The following is a 17,551-nucleotide window of genomic DNA, read 5'->3' as shown; positions in this document are numbered from 1 at the left end:
CAAACGAGAAAAACAATAAGGGCCCCTGTATACCTCTGTGTGTTTTTGCATGCATTTTTGTGCATTAGGTTAGTAGTTGTAAATCCTTACATATACCCAGTGAAGTGACTGGCCTTAGAGATGAAACAAACCTGCCTACATAAGTTGTATCTGTTTATCTGCTACCCTCTTTTCGTAGCCATATAAAGTGCAGAATTTATACAGCTTGTTTTAGCTTCCAGAAAGCAGGGGGCGGGGAGCTGAAGTGACACTATGCAGAGCTCAGTGAGAACTTATTGGGAAGGGAGATACACCCCCCCCCCCCTTCACATAGCGCACAGAAACAGAGCTGAACCTGTCAATCACAGACCATGTGCTGGAGCTCCCTCCTCTGTCACCTTTTTATCTTGGTATCAGGAAAACTTGTCAGAAGTGACTCATGCAGATAGCAGAGGATCAAGGCAGCAGATAGAAATAGCACTTACTTCTCTGCACTGACACATGTACACACCATAGAGGGATATGCTTTGTTCATAGTTCATGTCCGAGGTTTACAACTACCTAAAGGGCAGATTCATAACATGTAATTTGGCTTTCAATAAAGATAGCATGGTCTTGTATGAAAATTCAGCAGGCTATCTTTGCGTATACATTTTTTTCTGTAGTGATACATGTTGATTTGTATATCTTTTCTTTGTTATATATGGTAAAAAAAAGCCAGGCACCCCTTAACAGCACTGCTACACAGCAGACACCAGACACGACAAAATAGAGCGCGTTAGTGTGCGAGTGTGAACATAGCCTTAATATCAGACGTTTCAACCTCTGACTTTTTTTTAGTTTGCAGTTTCATTTTTGTCCTAGTGACAACCACATCCCCATTCTTGTATTCAAGTCACAGAGACAGGAAGTGATGGAAAATCCAGTGGAGAAATTTTAACTCTTTCCTGTTCTATCAGAAACTAAAAATAAATCCTGTCCATAGACACCTCGAATTTTGGTTGATTCCTACTGATTGGATGACAGTCTAGCTGTGGTTACCCTGCAAGTGCTATTTAACAATCAACCAGGAGGAAACTTATCAACTGAACAGTGAGTGAACTCTATCCTCCATCCATGTAAAAAGTGGAATTCCAGATTACACCAAAATAGCCTAAAAAACTGTCCCTTCCCCTTCCTAACATCTATGCTAACTAACCTGTGTAAAAAAGATGCATATGCTTAGTAATGTTTTGCTCACTCTGGTCTGGTCACGTGATCTGGCTCCCCTGTCTCAGCCAGTTGCAGCTGCAGGGGAGAAGAGGGAGCACCCACAACAGATGGGGTCATAGGAGCCTATCAGTGATGTCACCACCCAGGCTTTAAGAACTGTTGTTGAACCCTCTCTCCACTCTCCTGCTGCTGGCAGACACATGGGAGATCATGTGACTGGACCAAAGCGGCCTGAAATAGGTACGTATACACATCTTTCTTACACAGATTACTTAGCATAGCTGTTAGGAGGGAGGGAAGGGACAGTTTTAATGTAAGTTAGGTGGAAGCTGCAATTCCACTTTAAAGCAGAAATAATCGTAATTTTTGTGCGACAACCCCTGTCAGGTTGTATGGCCATCTGTGTTTCATTTAGGAGATTTTCATCCACTTCCTGTCCCACAGCCAAAACAGGAAGTGGGAGGAAAAACCTCCAGAGTTCCTTGTTGTTGTCACAAAAACTAGTATCATTACTCAGAGGTGTCCCCTTTATTCCTGTTCTGGTGACAACCCCAAATTTGGGATTTTCTTTCAGTATCTGTGATAACGGTCATCAAGACAAATAGGGTGGGGGAGTGGGTGATCCTCCCTAACAGGGACACAGACAGCAATAAAAACCTGACAGCTGTTCTAATTCCTTTCCACTCTATCCAAAACTATAGAAAACAACCCACCAGAATGTGGTGCCAGAAAGGCACGTTCCATGCACATTTCCCACACCATGTTCATCTGCTGCTGTCAATACTTTGTTAATGGCACCCCAAATGCAGATCACAAACTCACTGCGTTTGCAGTCACAGAATTGCATGGTACCGAAGTGGCATGCAATTTGGTACGGCATGTTTTTCAAAAGTAGTTCATGCACTACTTTTTGGGCAGCCCTGTGCGCAATTCATGTGAATGGGCTGCCAAATTGCAGTACAGGGGATTGCTCAGGAATTGAACAGGAACTGCATTCCTATGTGACTCTGGTGTGAACTTGCCCTTTAATCACTTGGTTACTGTATGATGACTATAGCGTGATGACCCTGTTCTGGGAAGGCGTCATATGATGTCCCTCCAGAACGCACCCTTCTGTGCGCCCCCACGGGCATGCACCCGGCAATCTCCATGATCACTGTGTCCTACGGACACAGCTGATCACGTGATGAGGTAAAAGGCCAATCACAGAGGCCTTTTACCACGTGATCAGCTGTGTCCAATGACACAGCAGATCATGGAGTAAATACAGTTACTGGTTATCGGCAGCACTTTCCACATGCTGTCACATCGTGAGGAAAGTACTGCCGATAACCAGCAGCTGTCACAGAGGAGATCGGCCCTGCAGTGCTGCCCAGCAGTGCCACCCACCAGTGCCCAGAAGTGCCCCCCAGCTGTCCAACCATTAGTGCCCCAGCAGTGCTGCCCAGCAATGCCCATCAGTGCTGCCTATCAGTGCCCAGCAGTGCTGCCTATCAGTGCCCATCAGTGCCTCCAGTCAGTGCCATCAGTCAGTGCTGCCAGTCAGGGCTGTCAGTCAGTGCCTTCAGTCAGGGCCGCTCATCAGTGTCGCCCATCAGTGCAGCATCATCAGTGCCTCCCCATCAATTCCCACCAGTGCTGCCTCATCAGTGCCCATCAGTGCTGCCTATTTGTGCCACCTCATCAGTGCCCATCAGTGCTGCTTATCAGTGCCCATCAGTGCTGCCTATCCATGCCACCTCATTAATGCACATCAGTGAAGGAGAAAAATTACCTGTTCGCAAAATTTTATAATAGAAACAAAGAAAAACTTTTTTTTTTCAAATTTTTTGCTATTTTTTTGTTTATATCACAAAAAATAAAACATCCAGTGGCGATTAAATACCACCAAATGAAATCTCTATTTGTGTGAAAAAATTTATAAAAATGTCATATGGTTACAATGTTGCATGACCGCGCAATTGTCATTCAAAGTGTGACAGCACTGAAAGCTGAAAATTGTCCTGGGCACAAAGGGGGTAAAAGTGCCCTGTAGGCAAGTGGTTAAATGATGTTTATGCTTTCATGAACAGTCTGTTCCAGCTTGTACATCTATATTTACCCAGCTTGCATTGTAGTTTAATAGACCTGTCAAGAGCTCTCAAAGATCTGTGGTTCAATAATTATAATGGCAAACATTCATTCTTGTCCTCCTAGTATTGTCCCCTTTAAATAGGGTTCCCTTTTCACTTTTAATATGGTGTGGTAAGACAGCACTGCTTACATTGTCGTTAAAAATAAATTACCATTCATTAGTAGGCAATTAAAACGCAATGAAATGAGCAACAGCCTAGATCACATGAGCGCGGAAATTCTCTGGCCTGCTGTTCAGGAACATAGCGACAGTGCTGGATAATCCTAATGAGACTGATGACCTGAAAAGCCTGGTATAAAAAGCCCAGCTTTTGCCTGACTAATGTTAGAATGTGAACAAGGGAGAGCAGGGAAAGAAAAAACAAAAAAAAGCGACTGATCATAGCAACACGGATGACGTGGAAGTGGTTAAATGGAAATCAAACAGTAAAGACAGCACAGTCTGAGAGCGTGCAGGCCTGACATTTCAAACAAGGACAAGGTAGCAGCACTCACAGTCTGTGAACTTCACAGTTGGCAATGGCCCAAGTGTCTGTAAATGCCCATGAAGGGAGAGGGGCGGGAGGGTGGACACGGCAAGAACTAGGTTAGTTTACACCAATATGTCTGCAATAAAAGACTCGCTGGCACAGGCCTCCATCTGACCTGTCTCCCTGAAAATGTTTTCATCAAGAATGCAGGAATCTCTTCAGCCGAGAGAACATGTTGTATTCTTCCGAAAAGCTAAAGGGGGAAAAAACTCTCTCTTTCAGATAATCCAAACCTAATCCTTTCTGGCATCGCTGAACTGTTCACCCCTTCAGGACCAGCAGGGGACGGTGATCATGGTGCCTAGAAAGCCAGCTCTATGACAGGCGGAGGAAGGATGTGACAGCTGATTACAGACAGCGGCCTACTAGCCAGGAGCACCTTGGAATCACTGACTCCATGGCACATGGGGCTTATTTACCAACCAAAGAGCGATAGAGAAACGCAAAACAATGAAACGAATTGGCTTTTCGTAACTTGGCCTGCTGTTAGCTAATGGAAGCTGAGTTCTGATTGTATGTATACATCTATGTACATAAAGTGCAGCGCTTAACCACTTCAAGTCCAGACCAGGGGTGGACTGACAGCTCATGGGGCCCCCGGGCAATAGGGGATCATGGGGCCCCTGTGTCCTTGCCCAAACTCAAAAAAGCCTATGAAAAAGGTACCAGAGGCATCTCATGGGGCCCCCTACTGACCCCAGGCCCTCGGGCAGTGCCTCAGTTTCCAAATGTTCAGTCTGCCCCTGGTCTGGACACTTTTACCCACTTCCAGGGGCGGACTGACAACTCATGGAGCCCCCGGGCAATAGGGGATCACGAGGTCCCTGTGTCCTTGCCCACACTCAAAACACACCCAAAAAAGCCTATAAAAGGTACCAGGGGCATTTCATGGGGCCCCCTACTGACCCTGGGCACTCGGGCAGTGCCCGAGTGTTCAAATGGTCAGTCCACCCCTGCCCCCTTCCTGTCCAGGCCAATTTTCAGCTTTCAGTGCTATCACACTTTGAATGACAATTGCGCGGTCATGCAACACTGTACCCATATGTATTTTTTAGCATTTTTTTGAGACAGATAACACTTTAATTTGGTGGTATTTATTCACAACTGGGTTTTTTATTTTTTTTTGTTATATAAATGAAAAAGCCCAAAAATTTTGAAAAAAAGTGTTTTTCTTAAAAAATTTGCAAATAAATAGTCTTTCTTCATAAATCGTGGCCAAAATGTATTCAATTATCTTTTTAGTAAAAAAAAAACCCAGATTAGTTTATAACCAAAAATTATATTTTTTTCAGAATTTTTTTTTACATTTTTATTTTTTTTTTATATTATTTTTTTTTTTGTTTACATACTGTCACCCTAGCAGTGCAGTGACAATGTACTACTTGTGGGGTGATGAACATTTTTTTTTTTACACTGATTGCTTTTACATCCATAAAGTCTATAAAAGCAATCATTTCTCCTTCTCTCTGGCTGCATTCTTGCAGCCATTGAGAAGTACTGTGTGAGCTGTGATTGGTCACAGCTTGTCACATGGTACAAGGCTGTTGTGAATAGTCTTGTACCATGTGATCTCTGTGATCATTCACAGATTTCACTAGTAGTAAGCAATGATGTCAGAAGTGACATCTTGCTTACTACTATTCATGTGATCTCTGATTGGCCAATCAGTGATCACATGATCGGGACCTCACACAGAGGTCCCGTACAACGATCGATCCGGACACAGCGGGCACCAGATCGCGGTGCTGCACGATCCCAGGGAGCGCGCACAAGCAGGGAGCGGGGAGGACATTTATAAACGGCCACCAGCCCCTGCACTGCTCCCATCCGGCCATTTATATACATGGGCCGGATGGGAAGTGGCTAATAAAGTGACAAATAGTGAAAAAAACTGTGAAAAATCTGTCATAAAAAATAGTCCATCCAAAAATAAAGCAAAAAGTCCCCAGAAGCTGTGATGAAACAAAGGAAAACTTAGATTGTAAGCTCAAAGGAGCAGGGCCCTCGTAACCCTCTTGTATTGAACTGTATTGTTGCTGTGTTGTCTCCCGTTATATTGTAAAGTGCTGAGCAAACTGTTGACGCTATATAAATCCTGTATAATAATAATAATAATTATTAAAAATCCAAGGACAGTTGTTGTGTCACAATCCACTCATACGAAAGGCTTACCAGAAAGGCACGACCCCCTTTTAAAAGTGGTCAATCGGGCTTTGTTATAAATAATTTATGTATATATTGTTTACTGCCTGGTATCGGGTTTATTTGTGTTCAGCTGTTATATGTTTACATTCTATTTTGAATATTATTTACTACAATTTTCATAAGCGCAAGTTTATATAAATTTAATTTTGTTTATGTATACATCTGTTCAGTCATATATGAGTCTTGGCCAGATCTCTGACACCATGACTGATACGCTTGAAGGGGGACTCCACTTAAAAAAAAAATAAATCATTGAATTGTATTGTATTGTAACTGTACTGTATGCTAGGCTTGCCACCTTATCCCTTTAAATCCTATCACATTAATTACACAGATTTTGTGGCTGATTAAGGTGGTAATTAAACTCACTTGCCCTCCAGAGGATTTACCCCCAGTCCTGACCAGGCCATTTTTTGCAATACGGCGCTGCTTTGCTTTAACTGACAATTGCGTGGTCATGCAATGCTGAACCCAAATGAAATTAACACCCTTTTTTTCCCACAAATAGAGCTTTCTTTCAGTGGTATTTGATCCCCTGTGCATTTTTATTTTTTGTGCTATAAACAAAAAAAGACCGACAATTTTGAGAAAAAAAACAATATTTTTGACTTTTTGCTATTAATTATGTCCAGTAAAAAAAAATTTAAAAACAAAATTTCGTCATAAATTTAGGCCAAAATGTATTCTTCTACATGTCTTTGCTAAAAAAAATCCCAATACGTGTCAATCAATTGATTTATGTGAAAGTTATAGCTTTTACAAATGGCGGTATATATACTGGAATGTTTTTTTTCTACTAGTAATGGCGGCAATCAGAGGCTTATAGCGGGACTGCGGCGGGCATTCTGACACTGGGGGGAACTGACTTGGTGCCACTGACATCCCCAGTGACACCAATACAGTGATCAGTGTTAATAAAAAGCACTGACACTGTACTAATGGCACTGGGCAGGAAGGGGTTAACATGTGGGGTGATCAAAGGGTTTTACTATGGGGGCTGTGTGTGTTTCACTGTAAGCACACTGCTGTGTATGGCTCTGCTATGCAGAGCCATACACAGCAGTGTGCAGGAGCTGACGGGGGAGAGATCCGTGTTGTTTATACACAGGTCTCTTCCCCGTCGGAGATCGGTGATCACCAGGTGCTGGCAAGGAACCACCGACCAGGACAAGGTGATTCCCTAACTGCAAAATCCCATATATATGCGTGATTTTGCGCACCCGTGCCGCCCTGTAGCAGTATTTCTGCTATAGGGCATTGTGGAAGCAGTTAAATTAGCCTCAGAACCTGTGTAGATAACATATGTTTGGATTTAAAGGGATGAGGTGGCAACCCTACTGTCTGCCCTTCTGTTGTAAAGCTCTGTGCAGACTGTTGATGCTATATAAATCCTGTATAATAATAATTATAATATAGCATATCAAATCATCACACAAGCTATTTTGTAATTTAGGCCTCATGCACACAGGGCATTTTTGCAGCCACTTTCAGGGGCGGCGGGCATTTCTTTTTACTGCTTGCAAACGCCCCTCCATGTTATCCTGTGTCCAAGCGCGCATAGACTTTTAGCAGCTTTTAGTGGCAGGGACATTTACCAGCAGGGAAAAAAAACCAGAACCAGTGCGCTCAGAAGCAGCAGCATTTTGGCAGAAAAAAAGATGCATGTAATGCTTGAGCATCAATGGATTTCAATGATCAGAATAAATGTTTATTCTGGCCAATGAAATGAATTAATGCCCGAGCGCTTGATGCCTGTAAACGCACCTAAACGCTTTTACAAGTGTCTTTTCTGCCAAAACATTGCTGCCAAGAGGAGGAGCTTTTTTAAAATGCCTTGTGTGCATGATGTCCTAAAGTGTAATTTTAAGTATAACTAAAGGAAAAACTTTTTTCTAGCTTTGAATGGCATTGGTTCTTATTGCTGTCTTTTTCCCCATTAGGAAGATTCACCCTCTTTATTTGTCCTGTTTACCATTATCATTGAAAGCAAAAGAAAATTCCAAATTTTGGGTTGTCCTCAGAAAAGTAAGAGAGGGGAAATGTTCCAATGGGGACACTAGTTCTGGTGACCTGGGGGGCCCCAAGGAATACCATTATTTTGCAGAGATTTCCTCTCGCTTCCTGTTTGGCTATGGGACAGGAAGTGAAGAGAAATCTCCCCAATGGGACACAGATGGCGAAAAAAAAATCTGACAAGGGATTATAACACTCCTTTGCTCTATCAAAAAAAAAAAAGTTTTGCCTACAATTCTACAAAAGTATAATCCTATATATACTGTGTGTGTATATATATATATATATATATATATATAGTACATATATAAAATATATATGTCTGTTGTCGCATTATGATCGATTTCTTGCTGGCCATGTGGCGCTTATGTGTGTAACCAAAATAAGGAATGGGGTTTATAGCTAGGTTCAGATCTCTGCAGGTGGTGCCGCTGCACATCCGCACGAAAATCCGTGCAGCCGCACCACCCGCACATAGGAATGCACCCCGCAGTGGAAAACGCGACCTTACTGGGAACCAAGTTTTCAGAAGAAGCGCAGGGACTTCTCTGTGTGTCACGGGGCACGGGAGTCCATTCAAATGAATGGGCTCTCGTGCCCGCGCAAAATGCAGCCCGCACAGCCACTTATATGTGAACCAGGGCTAAAGGATAAGTCCACCTATTAAGAAAAAATAATAAATGCACATTTTTTTGCAGGTAAAAAAAATGTGCATTAATTATTTTTTGTTCCTGAAGCCTCTAAAGCATTGCACCAGTAATCAGCAGATCGCTGGTGCCATGCAGGCCTCCTGCAGACTTGTCAGTGTATCTGTGTGCCCGTACACCTCTTAAGGGCAAGCAGATACTTACTGACAAGAAGATGCAATGAACTATCATGGCGCTCCACAGAGCTGTGGTCATTCATTGTGAACTACAAGCTGTTGGAACTTGTAGCATTCTCATTCACAGAATACTGTGAAATAGTGAGGCGGCCAGATGGGTGGAGCCCTGCATGGCCGCATTTTTTTATAATTGTGACTAGCAGGGGGAGAGGCAGGGGCGGACTGACCATTTGGAAACTTGGGCACTGCCCGAGGGCCCGGGGTCAGTAGGGGGCCCAATGAGATGCCCCTGGTACCTTTTTCATAGGCTTTTTTGAGTTTGGGCAAGGACACAGGGGCCCCATGATCCCCTATTGCCCGGGGGCCCCATGAGTTGTCAGTCTGACCCTGGAGAGAAGATCCCCTGCTAGCTGTAACAATGGGCATGGGGGGGTGCGAAGGCCGGTCCTTTCCTAACATATTACACCCTGAATATGGGTGTATGAAAGGTGAACTTATCTTTTAAAAGATAAATTAAATGTATTAAAAATAAAAAAAATTCACATTTTTTTGCAGGTAAAAAAAATGTGCATGTATTTATTTATTTTTTCTTAGGAGCCTGTAAATCGATGCACCCATAATCAGCAAATCCTGGGAGCAATGCCAGGCTCTTGCAGACTATCAGAAAACTGTCTGCCCATACTTCTGATTCAGGCAGGCAGTTACTGTAGTCCAGGAAGCTCAATGGACTATGAGAGTGCTCACTAGCACCCTAACAGTTCATTGAGAGTTGTCACTCGCAAAGGCTGATGGTACTTGTAGGCATTCATTCACAAGAAACTGTGAATGAATGACTCGGACATTCGGGCAGAACTCTGCACGGCTGCGTTAGTTTTAAATTGTGTCAGCAGACTTGGGGAGAAGAACCCTCACCTGCTGTCACAGGGAGGGGGAAGAAGCTTCAGCTGATGGAGAATGTTATATGTTTCACCCTAAAAATGGATGGAACATGTAGTATGTTCCAAAAAGTGAACTTATCCTTTTATGCCCACATGCCGCACATATGCGTCCATGGATGGCTGAGGTTTCTCTGTTGAAAGCACAGCGACTGAGCTGTCATAGACAGCTCTTGGTCTCTAGTAATAATCAAGAGTCGGGGGAACTGGCTGCCAATCATATGACCACTGACAGCCAATCACAATGGATACGTCATCGTACCCTCTGAGCCTAAAAATCCCATTAAAGGGATGTTGGGGCTGGGCAGAAAGGGGTTAACTTAAAGTGCTTGGAAATGGCATGCAGAATCAGGGGTGGACTGACAACTCATGGGGCCCCCGGGCAATAGGGGATCATGGGGCCCCTGTGTCCTTGCTCAAACTCAAAAAAGCCTATGAAGAAAGGTACCAGGGGCATCTCATGGGGCCCCCTAATGACCCCGGGCCCTCAGGCAGTGCCCAAGTTTCCAAATGGTCAGTCCGCCCCTGTGCAGAATGTTATAGACTCATACAAACATACTATGGCCAATCAACCTACAAGCAAATCTTTGGAGTATGCAAGGAAACTGAGGAACCCAGAAGAAAAGCAAGCAAACATGCAATCTCTATGCATACAGAGGCATCAAGTCCAGCTTCTGAATCAAGGATCCAAGTGCTGCAGGGCAGAAGTGCCAGCTACTAGGCTATTATGCTGTTCCTTGATTTCTGATTGGTTGACATTAACTATGTTGTAAAATACCCTCATGATTTAATTATGTCCATTTTTAATAGTAAGAAGAGCCATGATACACTGCACCCTGTGCCAGTCAGTCAGGAGTTTGCCTTGCTGCAATTATCCTGCCCAGCACTGATTTAGGCTAGGTTCACACCTATGCAGTTTGCGTTTGATCCATTTCTACTATGCTTTTTGCAGTGTGTTTTGTGCTTTTGCACACGCATTTATGCTGTATTTTTTATGCGTTTTGCGGGTTTAAAAAAAAAATTCTTCTTGCTAGGCAGATTAAAATACAAAATGCATAACGCAGCAAAAACACGTTAAAAACGCAGCAAAACGCACTACATGCTTTTCTGCAGCATTTCCATTGAGGTCTATTGAACCAAAAATGCAACTTCTTGCATATAAAAAAGTCCCTGACGTTTTCCAAAAAAACGAACCGGGTGAAAATGTGGAAATGTGAACGCGCCCCATAGGAAATCATGTTAAATGGAATGTAGTGCGTTTCTGTAAAATGCAAAACGTTGCGCAAAACGCTTAAGTGTGAACCTAGGGTAAAGCTGGTCATGCATGCACAGATTTCTAAAAAAAGGTCCTTTCATCAACATCAAACAGCACTGATAGAGTAATCTCCCCTGCCCACTACTGTATTCTGGCAGCTGGCACCCGCAGCTGATATAATACCCAAACAGTGCCTGCATCTGAGTGAAAGCAGGCACTGTTTGGCTGACCATGTTCCACCTGACTGAATAACAGAGACAACAAAAGTTTGAATTTCAAATACATTAGTAGAAATTGGGTAAAATTTACGCCGTGTACCGCAACCTTCACAGTTACTTGCTATGAGTTACTGCACGTTTTACAAGGCTATAAAACCAATTTTAAAGGGACTTTATCCCCAGATAAAATACAGTTAAAGTAGAAGTGCTATACAAGGTATAAGGTGGGGTACCACTTTCATTTACCCCGCAGGAAAAAAAATCCAGCATTCTCCTCCATCCACACCAAACCGCACAAGTGAACGAACCTCTCCTGCCAGCTATTGTATTCTAAAAGTCCATTCCAATGGTTGTCTGGATATCAGAAAAGCGACTGCAGATGCTGTTTGGTTGACAGTTTTTCACCTGTCTCCTTTGACAAAGCCAATAGAACAGTTGACTTTTGTTGAGCTGGGTGGTGCTAACGGGGTCACACAGCGTTCCTTTGCGATTCGGGTGCAGCGCGATTTCAGCCCATTCACCGAATCCACCGAACCACACCAAAGGTAGTGCATGCACTAATTTTAAAAAACGCACTGCAGCAGGATTGCATGGTACCAGGGGTGGACTGACAACTCATGGGGCCCCTGGGCAATAGGGGATCATGGGGCCCCTGTGTTCTTGCCCAAACTCAAAAAAGCCTATGAAAAAGGTACCAGGGGCATCTTATGGGGCCCCCTACTGACCCCGGGCCCTCGGGCAGTGCCCGATTTTCCAAATGTTCAGTCCGCCCCTGCATGGTACTACTGTACCATGCAATTTGGTGCAGACTAACGCACTGCATTTGGGGTGTTGTTAAAGTCATAGTAAACCACAAGAAAGAAAAACAAAAAGTCCCCTGAAAGGTAATGTCATAATGTGCTAGTATGCATTGCATACTAGCACATTATGTAAAACTTACCTTAAAACAAAGCCCTCCAGCAGCACGCTGTCATCGCTGCAGAGGCTTCCATCTTCACCGGATCCTCCTTCCAGGTTCACGATCTCAGGCTGTCTGACAGGCCAGGCTGCGATGATGTCCCAGGCTATGGCATACAGCTCTGAAGGAAAGGCACGGGTATGCCATTCTTTCAGAGCGCATGTGCCAGCTTTAGAAAAGAGAGAATGGGGTTGATTTACTAAAACTGGAGAGAGCAAAATCTGGTGCAGCTGTGCATGGTAGCCAATCAGCTTCTAACTTCAGCTTGTTGAGTTAGGCTAGGTTCACATATGTGTGGATGGTGCTGCTGCGGATCTGCACAAAAATCCTGCTGCACCACCCACACAGAAGAATGCGGACTTGTGGGCAGGTGCCATTAATTTTAATGGCATGCCACCCGCACTGGAAATTGCAACCGCACTGACAACCAAGATTCCCATGAGGGCTGCGTTTTCCAAAGAAGTGCAGGGACTTTTTCCCTGCGTGTCCCGGGGCACGGGAGACCATTCAAATGAAAACGCAGCCCGCACGGCCACATATATGTGAACCAGGACTTAAGGTTTTTCATAATAGTCCTGAAAGCTGATTGGTTCTGTGCAGAGCTGTACCAGATTTTGCACTCTCCAGTTTTAGTAAATCAACCCCAATATCTCCTAAACGGTGCATGTTTATGAGATATTCATTTTATCTACAGAAAGCTTTATTAGAATATTAATGAAAAGGAACTAGTTTACTACCACTTTAAGTAAACACTGACAGCCACAGCAGATCACAACTGTAGTGTATTTTGAACATGGATGCGCACAGAACATGGGTTTCTGGTGTAAATGGGTTCTAAGATTTTTCTGCAACTTTCGCTTAACAACAAAGTGCAGATCGGCAGGTGGGGCGCATTTAAAACTTTTTGAATCTGTCAGAGTTGCCATACCTTCTTTTTAAGTCTTTTTAACCTAAATAGATAGAGTAAATCAACTATGTATAAATGTGGAACAAAAAATTAGATATATACACACACACAAAAATACACTATATTGCCAAAAGTATTGGGACACCCCTCCAAATCATTGGATTCAAGTGTTCCAACCACCTCCTTGGCCACAGGTGTATAAAATCAAGGACATAGGCATGCAGGCTGCTTCTACAAACATTTGTGAAAGAATGGGTCGCTCTCAGGAGTTCAGTGAATTCAAGCGTGGCACCGTGATAGGTTGCCACCTGAGCAATAAGTCCATCCATGAAATGTCCTTGCTACTAAATATTCCACTGTTAACTGTTAGTGGTATTATAACAAAGTGGAAGCAACTGGGAACAACAGAAACTCAGCCATGAAGTGGTAGACTACGTAAAATGACAGAGCGGGGTCAGTGCATGCCGACGCGCACAATGAGCAGAAGTCGCCAGCTGTCTGCAGAGTCAATAGCTAAAGACCTCCAAACTTCATGTGGCTTTCAGATTAGCACAACAACAGTATGTAGAGAACTTAATGGAATGGGTTTCCATGGCCGAAGAGCTGCATCCAAGCCTTACATCACCAAGTGCAATGCAAAGCATCAGATATAGTGGTGTAAAGTACGATGCCACTGGACTCTAGAGCAGAGGAGACGTGTTCTCTGGAGTGACGAATCACACTTCTCTGCCTGGCAATCTGATGGATGTGTCTGGGTTTGGAGGTTGCCTGGCTGCATTGTGCCAAGTGTAAAGTTTGGTGGGGGGGGGGTTTATGGTGTGGGGTTGTTTTTCAGGGGTTGGTATGGCCCCTTAGTTCCAGTGAAGGGAACTCTTAAGGCATCAGCATACCAAGACATTTTGGACAATTTCATGCTCCCAACTTTGTAGGACGAGTTTGGGGATGGCCCCTTCCTGTTCCAACATAACTGCGGACCAGTGCACAAAGCAAGGACCATAAAGACATTGATGACCGAGTTTGGGGTGGAGGAACTTGACTGGCCTGCACAGAGTCCTGACCTCAACCCGATAGAACACCTTTGGGATGAATTAGAGTGGAGACTGCGAGCCAGGCCTTCTCGTCCGACATCTGTGCCTGACCTCACAAATGCACTTCTGGAAGAATGGTGAAACATTCCCATAGACACACTCCTAAACCTTGTGGACAGCCTTCCCAGAAGAGCTGAAGCTGTTATAGCTGCAAAGGGAACCCTACGGACTGAGACTGGGATGCCATTAAAGTTCATGTGCATGTGAAGGCAGGCCGACCAATACTTTTGTCAATAGTCCATATAGTGTGTTTATGTATATATATATATATATAATTTTTTTTTTCTTCTTAATTATTAATAAGGAATTTATTTTCTTTAGCATCAGCAGTGGTGAAGCTTCCATACTATCTACTTAAGACCCATTGATAACTATGTTGGAGCACTAACACAACAAAATAAATAACTTCTAGGTAGATACTGACTGATCTCTGATACAGTGTGTACAGATTGATACATTGTTCCATGTGAATAGTATGGGATGAGATGATAGTGCTCTGTATACATCAGAGGAGTGATCAGTGTACAGACTGATACATTGTATCCATGTGAATAGTATGGGATGTGATGACAGTTCTGTATACATCAGAGGAGTGATGAGTGTGTACTGATTAATGATACATTGTATCCATGTGAATGGTATGAGATGAGATGACAGTGTTCTGTATACATCAGAGGATTGATCAGTGCGTACAGATTGATACATTGTATCCATGTGAATAGTATGGGATGAGATGACAGTGTACTGTATACATCAGAGGAGTGATCAGTGTACAGACTGATGATACATTGTATCCATGTGAATAGTATGGGATGACAGTGATCAGTGTGCAGACTGGTGATACATTGTATCCATGTGAATAGTATGGGATGACAGTGATCAGTGTGCAGACTTGTAATACATTGTATCCATGTGAATAGTATGGGATGACAGTGATCAGTGTGATGATACATTGTATCCATGTGAATAGTATGGGATGACAGTGATCAGTGTACAGACTGATGATACATTGTATCCATGTGAATAGTATGGGATGACAGTGATCAGTGTACAGACTGATGATACATTGTATCCATGTGAACAGTATGGGATGACAGCGATCAGGGTGATGATACATTGTATCCATGTGAACAGTATGGGATGACAGCAATCAGGGTGATGATACATTGTATCCATGTGAACAGTATGGGATGACAGCGATCAGTGTGATGATACATTGTATCTATGTGAATAGTATGGGGTGACAGTGATCAGTGTACAGACTGATGATACTTTGTATCTATGTGAATAGTATGGGATGACAGTGATCAGTGTACAGACTGATGATACATTGTATCTATGTGAATAGTATGGGATGACAGTGATCAGTGTACAGACTGGTGATACATTGTATCTATGTGAATAGTATGGGATAACAGTGATCAGTGTGCAGACTGGTGATACATTGTATCCATGTGAATAGTATGGGATGACAGCGATCAGGATGATGATACATTGTATCCATGTGAACAGTATGGGATGACAGCGATCAGGGTGATGATACATTGTATCCATGTGAACAGTATGGGATGACAGTGATCAGTGTACAGACTGATGTTACATTGTATCCATGTGAACAGTATGGGATGACAGCGATCAGGATGAGTTTCTCCCCAGCACATGGAGATAGTTTGGAAAGTGTTTGGTGTAACATGCATGTCTCTCCATACCATCAGGTAGCACCACGCGTCCACGCCTAATGTACAGGAGGATCGCCTCGTCTCATCGCACTGACAGTACACAGGACAGTCCGTCCAATGCTATCCTACACAATAACATGGCAAAGGAGATGACAGGTCCCAATAATACACATCCCATCGAGTGCAGATCTCCTCCTACAAGCAGCCAGCCGGCTCCCCCCCATGACATGTCCCGGTACACGGGGATCCCTCCATCCCTTGAGATCGGACACCAGACAGACGATCGTACAGCTCAGTGTATACACAGCACCCCATGACAGCCAGCCCCTACACCTACACATCGCCCATACACACCGTCTGTGCACACGATCGGTCCCAGCATGACACGAAGTGAAAGTATGACATGACAGCCGGGCTGACACAGCGATCACTCGGATGACACAGCCGGCGCACAGAGCCGTGTTCCCGGGCCGGCAGTGCGGGCAGACAGGCGGCCGTGTGGCCCATAGACAGACATAGAGAAGGAGAAAGCTCACCTGACAGCCAGATGAATGCAGAGCGGCGGCTGCCCGGCCAGGAGGAGGAAAGCTGTACAGCTGATCTGGTGCAGGGCGCTGGGCTTGTCCTGAAATGACCTGCCTGGGGAGGACGAACAAGGATAGGGAGGGCGGGGGAGAGGAGGAGAGGAGAGCAGAGGAGGAGAGGAGAGAAGAGGAGGAGAGGAGAGCAGAGGAGGAGAGGAAGAACACGGCTTCCATCACACACTGGATCCCCGTGTACACTGTGTGCTCCTCCTCACCGGACACACCGATCACCTACAACACCCCTCTCTACACTCATCTATACTACACACTACATGTCACAGATTGGGGCAACACACAGCAGAGATCAGAGCCTGAGAAAACTCCGGAGAGATCAGAGACTGTGACAACACAGGAGAAAACACAGACCGTGACAACACACAGGAGAGATCAGAAACTATGACATCAAACACAAGAAGTCATAGAAAGTGACAACACACAGGAGAGATCCGAGACTATGACATCAAACACAAGAAGTCATAGAATGTGACAACACATAGGAGAAAACACAGAGTATGACAACATACAGGAGAAATCAGAGACTGTGACAACATACAGGAGAGATCAGAGACTGTGACATCAAACACAAGAAGTCATAGAAGGTGACAACACACAGGAGAAAACACAGAGTATGACAACATACAGAAGAAATCAGAGACTATGACATCAAAATACAAGAAGTCATAGAATGTGACAACATACAGGAGAATACACAGAGTGTGACAACATACAGGAGAAATCAGAGACTGTGACATCATACAGGAGAAATCAGAGACTGTGACAACATACAGGAGAGATCAGAGACTGTGACATCAAACACAAGAAGTCATAGAATGTGACAACACACAGGAGAATACACAGAGTGTGACAACACACATAGGAGAAATCAGAGACGGTGACGTCCCACACAAGAAGTCATAGACTCTGACAAAGCACAGGAGAAAACACAATCTGTGACAACATAAAGGATAAATCAGAGACTGTGACAACATGCAGGAGAGATCAGAGACTGTGACAACATACAGGAGAGATCAG

General features: G+C 44.0%; 1 protein-coding gene across 1 annotated transcript in view; it reads right to left on the bottom strand.

Moving 5' to 3' along the window:
- Positions 1–16,694, bottom strand: part of THRB (thyroid hormone receptor beta) — a 503,781-nt gene extending 487,087 nt beyond the window's left edge. The window contains exon 1 of the mRNA XM_089690950.1: positions 16,472–16,694. The gene's annotated coding sequence lies outside the window, so the exon portion shown is untranslated. The remainder of the gene's footprint in view (positions 1–16,471) is intronic.
- Between the last annotated feature and the right edge of the window lie 857 nt (positions 16,695–17,551).

The sequence above is a fragment of the Staurois parvus genome, unplaced genomic scaffold (assembly GCF_062004578.1).
Source record: "Staurois parvus isolate SC_StPar_1 unplaced genomic scaffold, SC_StPar_1.0 ptg000021l, whole genome shotgun sequence".
NCBI lineage: Eukaryota > Metazoa > Chordata > Amphibia > Anura > Ranidae > Staurois > Staurois parvus.
Note: the sequence above shows the minus strand (reverse complement) of the source record. Positions and strands in the feature narration are given on the sequence as shown.